The following is a 9,089-nucleotide window of genomic DNA, read 5'->3' as shown; positions in this document are numbered from 1 at the left end:
CTCCTCCATTTTCCTGTATTTATTCATTTCTATTGATATTGCTTAAGTTCCTTACATATTCTCTAGTCTACCAAGAACCGACGGAAGATTCTGTTAACATCATGATAGACTTTATATTTTAGTAACTTCATTTCTGATGTAACTACTCTCAATTTGTAGCTATTAAACTGCACCAGGATAGTCGTGTCCATTAGATGGGTTCCTTTATAAAGATGCTATGAAAGCGACGATACCTCCGCTGGGTGATGGGTTTGGACCATCCATGTAATGACAAACTAACGGATATGTAGGTTTGCTTCAGATCTAGCATTCATTATGGCGTGGTTTTTTGTAGGAACATCCATTATGGTTGCCAGAAGCTTAAGCCAACCACGACAGTACACCGGTTTAAACAGGCCCAAGAAGGATCACTCAGTCTTACTTTTGTCGGTTTTTCTAGAGCACTCGTAATGTCTGTGTCGAGTAGTCAGTGTCTATCACAAGGTACCTCACGCTAGGCGCCACGTTGGCTAAGGCCTTGTACAAAGACCCCGTACCCTCAGAGGAGTAGTGAGCATCTAATATAGATAGCAAAGTTTAACGTACTTGAGGCGTAAATTACCTTCGTAATTTACGCGACACAAAGATGAACTGCCAATCCGCAGTGTGCAGCTAGCTACACCTAGAGGTTCTGTTGTCTGCATGCTTGGCAGCACTTCGTTGTCTACCAAGGTTGCTACTAATTGTTCGCATTTATGTCACTCGTCTCAACCCCCCTGTGCCTTACTAAATAATAGACGGTATTTATGTGGCAACTTAATATTTACTTGGTGTCTGTGTTAATCAGTGAAATCTGGTGATGACACTAGTGCACTGCGATTTCAATGAAAAATAACTGTTTTCTTAAATAAATGTAAATCCTTCATGCAAAATACACATTTCATGCCAAAAAAAAGTGAAGTCCCCAGAAAGGGACGAGGAAACAAAATGAAATTTCACTGGTTGAAAGGGTATATGCCAACGGCGTTGCTGCAGTGGTAACACCGGTTCCCGTCAAATCACCGAAGTTAAGCGCTGTTGGGCTGGGCTAGCACTTGGATGGGTGACCATCCGGTCTGCCGAGCGCTGTTGGCAAGCGGGATGCAATCAGCCCTTGTGAAGCAAACTGAGGAGCTACTTGATTGAGAAGTAGCTCTCCAGTCTCTTTCACTGACATACGGCCGGGAGAGCGGTGTGATGATCAATGCCCCTCCATATACACTCCTGGAAATGGAAAAAAGAACACATTGACACCGGTGTGTCAGACCCACCATACTTGCTCCGGACACTGCGAGAGGGCTGTACAAGCAATGATCACACGCACGGCACAGCCGACACACCAGGAACCGCGGTGTTGGCCGTCGAATGGCGCTAGCTGCGCAGCATTTGTGCACCGCCGCCGTCAGTGTCAGCCAGTTTGCCGTGGCATACGGAGCTCCACCGCAGTCTTTAACACTGGTACCATGCCGCGACAGCGTGGACGTGAACCGTATGTGCAATTGACGGACTTTGAGCGAGGGCGTATAGTGGGCATGCGGGAGGCCGGGTGGACGTACCGCCGAATTGCTCAACACGTGGGGCGTGAGGTCTCCACAGTACATCGATGTTGTCGCCAGTGGTCGGTGGAAGGTGCACGTGCCCGTCGACCTGGGACCGGACCGCAGCGACGCACGGATGCACGCCAAGACCGTAGGATCCTACGCAGTGCCGTAGGGGACCGCACCGCCGCTTCCCAGCAAATTAGGGACACTGTTGCTCCTGGGGTATCGGCGAGGACCATTCGCAACCGTCTCCATGAAGCTGGGCTACGGTCCCGCACACCGTTAGGCCGTCTTCCGCTCACGACCCAACATCGTGCAGCCCGCCTCCAGTGGTGTCGCGACAGGCGTGAATGGAGGGACGAATGGAGACGTGTCGTCTTCAGCGATGAGAGTGGCTTCTGCCTTGGTGCCAATGATGGTCGTATGCGTGTTTGGCGCCGTGCAGGTGAACTCCACAATCAGGACTGCATACGACCGAGGCACACAGGGCCAACACACGGCATCATGGTGTGGGGAGCGATCTCCTACACTGGCCGTACACCACTGGTGATCGTCGAGGGGACACTGAATAGTGCACGGTACATCCAAACCGTCATCGAACCCATCGTTCTACCATTCCTAGACCGGCAAGGGAACTTGCTGTTCCAACAGGACAATGCACGTCCGCATGTATCCCGTGCCACCCAACGTGCTCTAGAAGGTGTAAGTCAACTACCCTGGCCAGCAACATCTCCGGATCAGTCCTTCATTGAGCATGTTTGGGACTGGATGAAGCGTCGTCTCACGCGGTCTGCACGTCCAGCACGAACGCTGGTCCAACTGAGGCGCCAGGTGGAAATAGCATGGCAAGCCGTTCCACAGTACTACATCCAGCATCTCTACGATCGTCTCCATGGGAGAATAGCAGCCTGCATTGCTGCGAAAGGTGGATATACACTGTACTAGTGCCGACATTGTGCATGCTCTGTTGCCTGTGTCTATGTGCCTGTGGTTCTGTCAGTGTGATCATGTGATGTATCTGACCCCAGGAATGTGTCAATAAAGTTTCCCCTTCCTGGGACAATGAATTCACTGTGTTCTTATTTCAATTTCCAGGAGTGTACACATCCAGTGACGCCTGTGGTCTGAAGATGACACGACAGCCGGTCGGTACGGTTTGGCCTTCATGGCCTGTTCGGACGGGAAAGGGTATATGATATTATTTCAGTGATTAAAAAAATCAAGTCAAATTTCAAAAGAAAGTGATACTCTGAGCCCACTTTTCAGGACGATGTTACACCCCAACTGGCCTGCTGCATGCACTGATTAAGATGGGAAGGGTGTCAAAGTCGTTGTACCCTCTCCTGAGGGGAACTGGCCTTGCTATTTTAACTGGTCCTTGATGTCGAAGATGCTGGTACTGAGACGAAGTTGACGTCCGATCTGGTCCAACACGCGTTCTGTAGGGGAACAGAACTGGTGAACTCGCTGGCCACGGAGAGTACTTCAACATCAAGCAGACGGTTCATAGAGCAACATGCCATGGGTGGATGAGCTTTGTCCTGTTGAAAAATAGGACCACTATACGGCTGCATGACAGGTACATGAGGACGCAGGATATCCACTGACGTACCGTTGAGCTGTCAGATTTTCCTGAGTCATCACCAGTGGTGACCTGGTGACTCCGAATACCACGATGGCGGAAGTAACATCGCTGTGCCTCTCCAAATCATTGGAAGATGGACCCTCTGCCCAGTTATCACCCATACTCGCGGACGATGCTCATCCAGGGCAGTGCAGTACAAGGGTTCATCGCTGAACACAATGCGACGCCTTTCACCAGTAGTCCATGCTTCCCAGTTTCAGCACCTCTCCAGACATGTTGTGCTGTGAACGGCAGCGTACTCATGGAATGGTAATTACCTAGTCCGGTTGCTACTAGCCTCCCACCAGCGACGTCGGATGATACAGAATTTTGCACAGAGTCCATTACTTGTTCTGGATGGATCGCAGATTTGAAGGGGTTACGATGTTCTTGGTGGTCTATATGGCGATCCTCCCTTGTATTGGTCATACGTAGTCGACTAGAACCTTAACGACGAGTATGCCTGCCTCAAAATTTCTATGATTTCCAACATAGGGTCACTGTCATATCAGAATGCACCACAGAACTGGATATTGCACCAGAAGGCCAAATGGAGACCCACAATGAAGCCCATTCGAACCTCTGCAGGTGTCAATACCGCAGTCTCACACAAGTACGCCGGATATCCGTGTCCTGCACAGTGATCAGTCAATTTCTGCCCCTTATGTAACTTATCCATTAGTGGTAACAAAATGAAGCACGAACAACACTAATCCACAAAGGTGGTCGCTCTACCCGTTACACAGAATTGACATTTCAATCATTTAAATACTTGCTGGTGGTGTACTGTACGAAGCTACATTGGCATCAGACCATGTATTCTGGTGGCTTTACTTTTTTTACAACCGGTGTTGTTACTGTGGTGTGGCTTATCTTGATCGCCTACATTTCCATGTGCTACTTTGACTTATCCCTGTAGGAAGTGATGGTTGATTGACGCCTGGAATCAAGATTAAATACGATGAAATGAATTAAATACGGTGAAATGTATTAAATAAAAAAAGGTGGTAATGGCCACCGAAGCGCAGGCTAATGGCGGCTTTCTTGAATTCCGGAAAGCGGTCGATACTATTCCGCGCTGTCGCTGAAGGAACAAAATGTAGAGATTACGGAACATTAGCTGGCATTGCGATGGGTTTGAAGAGAACGCCGAGTGTCACTGTAAACGGAGAGAAATTATTCGATGTAAAAGTAGCGACGGAAGTTGTTGGTGCCGCAGTTTTCAAAACTTGTTACGTTAGGGATATTTTGGGCAGTAACAGTCTGAATTCAATCTCATTAGTTTTGAGGTGTAAGTACAAATCTGTAACATTTCGTTTCCAAACGAAGGTGATAACCTGTAACAAATGTAGAGTTTCATTCCGTCCACACCCTCACTCTCACCCCAAAAACGCGGACAGAAAACAGCCAGTTGAGCAACTGAGAATGGGGTTGTAGCTCCAAAACGCGTTCGACTAAGGAGGGAGAATAAAATGTACACTGAAGACAATTATTAACAAAGATACTACTAAACTATAAGTTACATTGTTGGGCATTCCTTCACGAAATGTCTGTTAGTACTGCAAATCCTTGTTAGTCATTGCTTCGGTTTCCCGAGGATTCTTGGCTTCTCTTACGTCGGGAGTGACACTCGCCGAAATTCCCCGCACTGCCATCTGAGCACGATGGAGGCGCACGTTGTTGTCAAAGCGACTGGGAGGCCGCGTCGTGCGGGAGAGATCTGTAGGCCATCTGCAGATTCGGTCGTTTCGTGAGCTCGTCCGCAGTGCCTTCATCGTGGTCCGGACCAACCGAGATGGCAGTACGGGGAATCTCGAAGAGTATCGCTCACGAAGTTAGACAAGCCGACTCAAAAATCCTGCGGAAAACTAAGCAATGAATAAATGATTCTCGGGATACCGAAGCTGACGGAAACTCCGTGACACAGACCATGAAAACGTCTTTAGTTTTTCCTCACATCTGTTGGTAAAATAATGCTTTCATATAAATAAACATTTTTTGTGTTATGAAAGTCTGCAAGACTCAATGGCCATTTCCACCTAGTGGAAAACCGTCAGAGTCGTTAGGGCGTGCCATATCTCTCTACAAATATCTTCAACGCTCATCGTTTCTATCACTGTGCTGGGAGGTACTAGCCGGCCGTTGTGGCCGAGCGGTTCTAGGAGCTTCAGTCCGGAACCGCGCTGCTGCTACGGTCGCAGGTTCGAATCCTGCCTCGGGCATGGATGTGTGTGATGTCCTTAGGTTAGTTAGGTTTAAGTAGTTCTAAGCTCTACGGGACTGATGACCTCAGATGTCCCATAGTGCTCAGAGCAATTTGAACCATTTGAATTTGAGAGCTACTTCAAGACTGCACGGGTGATCCTGGATAACTGAACGCTCTCTGAAGGCGGTGTCCTTTTCACTTGTAAAAGTGCATTTTCTCGAACTTTCTTGGAGAATTGTAGTTATTATCTATAAATCCTTAAGCTTCTATTGAGTAAATACTGAAAGTCAATGGTGAAACGGAGGGAGGGTCCGGAATATTGTTGTTGTTTTGCCTCCTCGGTTCATTCGGGATAATTACTTATGTTCCACGTCGTAGTGGGACGTAAGAAATCTGGAAAAATTGTTATCCCTCTCCAGAATGAATAGCTCTACTACCAAATGCCTGACTTCAAGTTCATCAGTCTCACTCAGAATACACCATCTGATCAAAAGTATTCCGACACTCTGTGTAATGCGGAATTGACCATTAGATGTAACGATTGGCAGATCGGCTAGTGTAAGATGTGGCGGGGAGTACTGCGTTGTCATCAGAGAAGCAGTAACAGTTAAATGGGTAGGTCGTGTGTGTTCAGTGACTTCGAATGTGGACTAGTCACTGGATGTCACCTGAGTAACAGATCCTCGGGGACACTTCAACCCTTCTAAAGCTGCACAAGTCGCATGTTCCGGATGTGAAAGTGATGTGTGAACGCGAAGGAACAACCACTGCTAAACCAAGACCGGGCAGAGCTCATTTCCTGACGGACAGGGACAATCGAGCATTTTAGCATGAAATCAGCGGAAGAAATCACTAGTTAGTTCCAAAGTGTTACCAGCAGTCCATCTAGCACAGTGAACTGTGCGCGTGGAGCTAAAAAGAGGATGGTCGATCAGCCACTCATCAGCCAGACATTTCTGTAGTGACTGCTACGGGACTGTCTTGGGCGGAGCTACAGTTTACACTCATACCACTGGGTCGCTAGCACAGTCCAAAGGACACATCTCATATCTTGACTAAGAAATGTCTCGATTCTTTTGATCGGATAGTGTAAACAGTCTAGCGAAGGTTTAGAAAGAAAGATGTCAACTAAGACCCACGACATTAATTCTGCAATATGCATTTTAGATGGTCATTTATCGGGAAAAGCTGAGCATCTTGTCGGAGAAACGAACTCATCTCTGAAGGAAATGTTACGCACAGTGGGAGTGCGCAACGCAAATCACTGGTGGCCTCCGACATGAAATCTTTAGCGATTAACATTCCAATAGCAGAGACTGTGTACATTACTAGCAGTCAAATTTCCCGTGTCGCTGTCGCTCATTTGGACCACATGACCATCAAAATAACCACCACTGAAACGATTAGTGTGTCGGCTCTTTCTCGTGTCCGCCCTTTGCCGCGGTACAGTTGATTGCGATCGCCAATTTAGGAGCGCGAGGAACGATTCAAAACGCGTCGGTCTCCAGCGAGGTTGGAGGAAGTTACGAGCTCGTCCGGGAGAGAGCAGCACTCTCGAGTACCGAGTGTGGTGCAGCTACAGTGGTCGCAGCGGGAAGTCAGCTCTGGAGCAGTCTGGGGCCGCTATCGGTTTGGCATGACGCTGAGGAGCGACACCGCTGCGAGGGTGGGGATGGAGAGGCCACTTGTCGTGGCAGACCTGGGGTTAATAGCGTCCGCAATGGAAGCCGTTGCTGCCCGTGGGCGATTAAGGCCTGGGTGTGGCGGTGTCCTATCCTGGGGCATCACTCAGTATCTTCAGCCCTCGTGCTGTATTACTGACGGCGTCGTTTCTAGAGGAGTGCAACTTGTTTGTCTGTGTCATACGAGGCTGCCTTAGGTGATTCCGCCGTTGGCAGCAGTCAGCGGCGCCTAGGTCTCTCAAGGGTGTCGTAGTGAAAACATGGTCCAAATGGCTCTGAGTCTTAGAACTTCACACACATCCATGCCCGAGGCAGGATTCGAACCTGCGACCGTAGCGGTCACACGTTTCCAGACTGAAGCGCCTAGAACCGCTCGACCACCCCGGCCGGCTGCCGTAGTGAAACATTACTATGCTGATCAGAAGTGCATTTTAAAGAAAGAATTTTTAGTTGTAAATCGTGATATTTTATGTAAGAGGAAGCAGAGGGTATAGATTCTACTGGGCCAATCAGGCTGCAGAATAGACAAACTAAATTTGCTGTTTGAAGGATTTTGTGTTTTTCTATTTCTCTTTAAAATAAGTTTATTTAAATGCTGTAAAAATGTCTTGCTTAAAGTTCCCTTGACAAGGGATTCGTCGTGTCCTTGAGATAATAAGTTTTTATGGAACTGCAATGTTTGAATCTAAAGCTTAAATTCAGTTGAGATATAATTTCACTAGGCGTGGCTAGCACTGATTTTGTTTCACAATGAGGCATTTATAGACAATCATTCCGTTTTTTTGTTAAGAATTTCCGTTTTTGATTACTGTGTGTGTTGTACAGGGTGGAGAGAAATTGTGCCACGAAATTTTAACCCTGGATAGCTGATGCCAGCAGGAACCGAAATTACTAGTGTTGTGTAGGTCGACAACGCACCCTTTTTAAACTACGGAAACTTGGCGCCGCGCGATCCAGTTGGTCGTGGGATTGCCCTGCTGCCGATCGTCGGTTGACGGGCAGCGCTATGACCAATCCGAGCTTGTGGCACCTAGTTCCCGTAGTTTAAAAATGGTGCGTTATCGACCTACACAACATTAATAATTTTGATTCCTACTGGCATCAACTTGCCAGGGTTAAAATTTCGTGACACAATTATTCTGCACCCTGTATTCCACGTGATAAAACCCGGTGGCTCTCGTCTATAAGTTCTGTATATTGTCTGTTTTAGGTAGCCGAGCGGTTCTAGGCGCTACAGTCTGGAGCTGCGCGACCGCTACAGTCGTAGGTTCGAATCCTGCATCGGGCATTGATGTGTGTGATGTCCTTAGGTTAGTTAGGTTTAAGTAGTTCTAAGTTCTAGGGGATTGATGACCTCAGACGTTAAGTCCCATAGTGCCCAGAGCCATTTTTTGTCTGTTTTAGTTTTTTTTATTTTATTGTTACATTTCATTTAAATAAAGTTTACCTGCTAAGAACGAGTTACTGTAGCCTGAATATGTATGCTGATACAAGGGTGCCGTGCTACGAGGGTTGTTTTTTAAGTAAGGGCCGTTTTTATTTTTAAAAAAGATACAAATACTTTTGTAAAAAAACATATATTTTCTGATTCTACACACTTTTACCTATTTTTCCACATAGTTGCCTTCTTTATTTAAGCACTTATCATACCGTACAACTAAGTTTTTAATTCCCTCTTCAAAGAATTCGGCTGCCTGCTCCGACAGCCAAGAGTTCACGGCCGCTTTCACTTCATCGTCGTCATTGAAGCGCTGCCCGCCAAGATGGTGTTTCAGGTACCGGAAAAGGTCAAAATCGCTAGGAGCAAGGTCGGGGCTGTATGGTACATGGTCCAAAACTTCCCAGCCAAAAGAATCAATCAAATCCCGAGTATTTTGAGAGGTGTGAACCCTAGCGTTATCGTGTAGGAGCAAAACTCCTTTAGTCGGCATGCCGCGCCTTTTGTTTTGAATTGCTGTGCGGAGCTTCTTTAGAGTTGCACAGTAGGCATCTGAGTTGATTATCGTTCGTCGTGGCAT

At 47.4% G+C, this 9,089-nt stretch overlaps 1 pseudogene; it reads left to right on the top strand.

Annotated features, from left to right (window-relative positions):
* The first annotated feature begins 995 nt into the window (after positions 1-995).
* LOC126177538 (5S ribosomal RNA) lies at positions 996-1,113 on the top strand (annotated as a pseudogene).
* Positions 1,114-9,089: the final 7,976 nt, after the last annotated feature.

Source organism: Schistocerca cancellata, chromosome 3, assembly GCF_023864275.1.
Source record: "Schistocerca cancellata isolate TAMUIC-IGC-003103 chromosome 3, iqSchCanc2.1, whole genome shotgun sequence".
Lineage (NCBI taxonomy): Eukaryota > Metazoa > Arthropoda > Insecta > Orthoptera > Acrididae > Schistocerca > Schistocerca cancellata.
The sequence above is the reverse complement of the archived record's forward strand: the minus strand, read 5'-3'. Positions and strand labels throughout refer to the sequence as shown.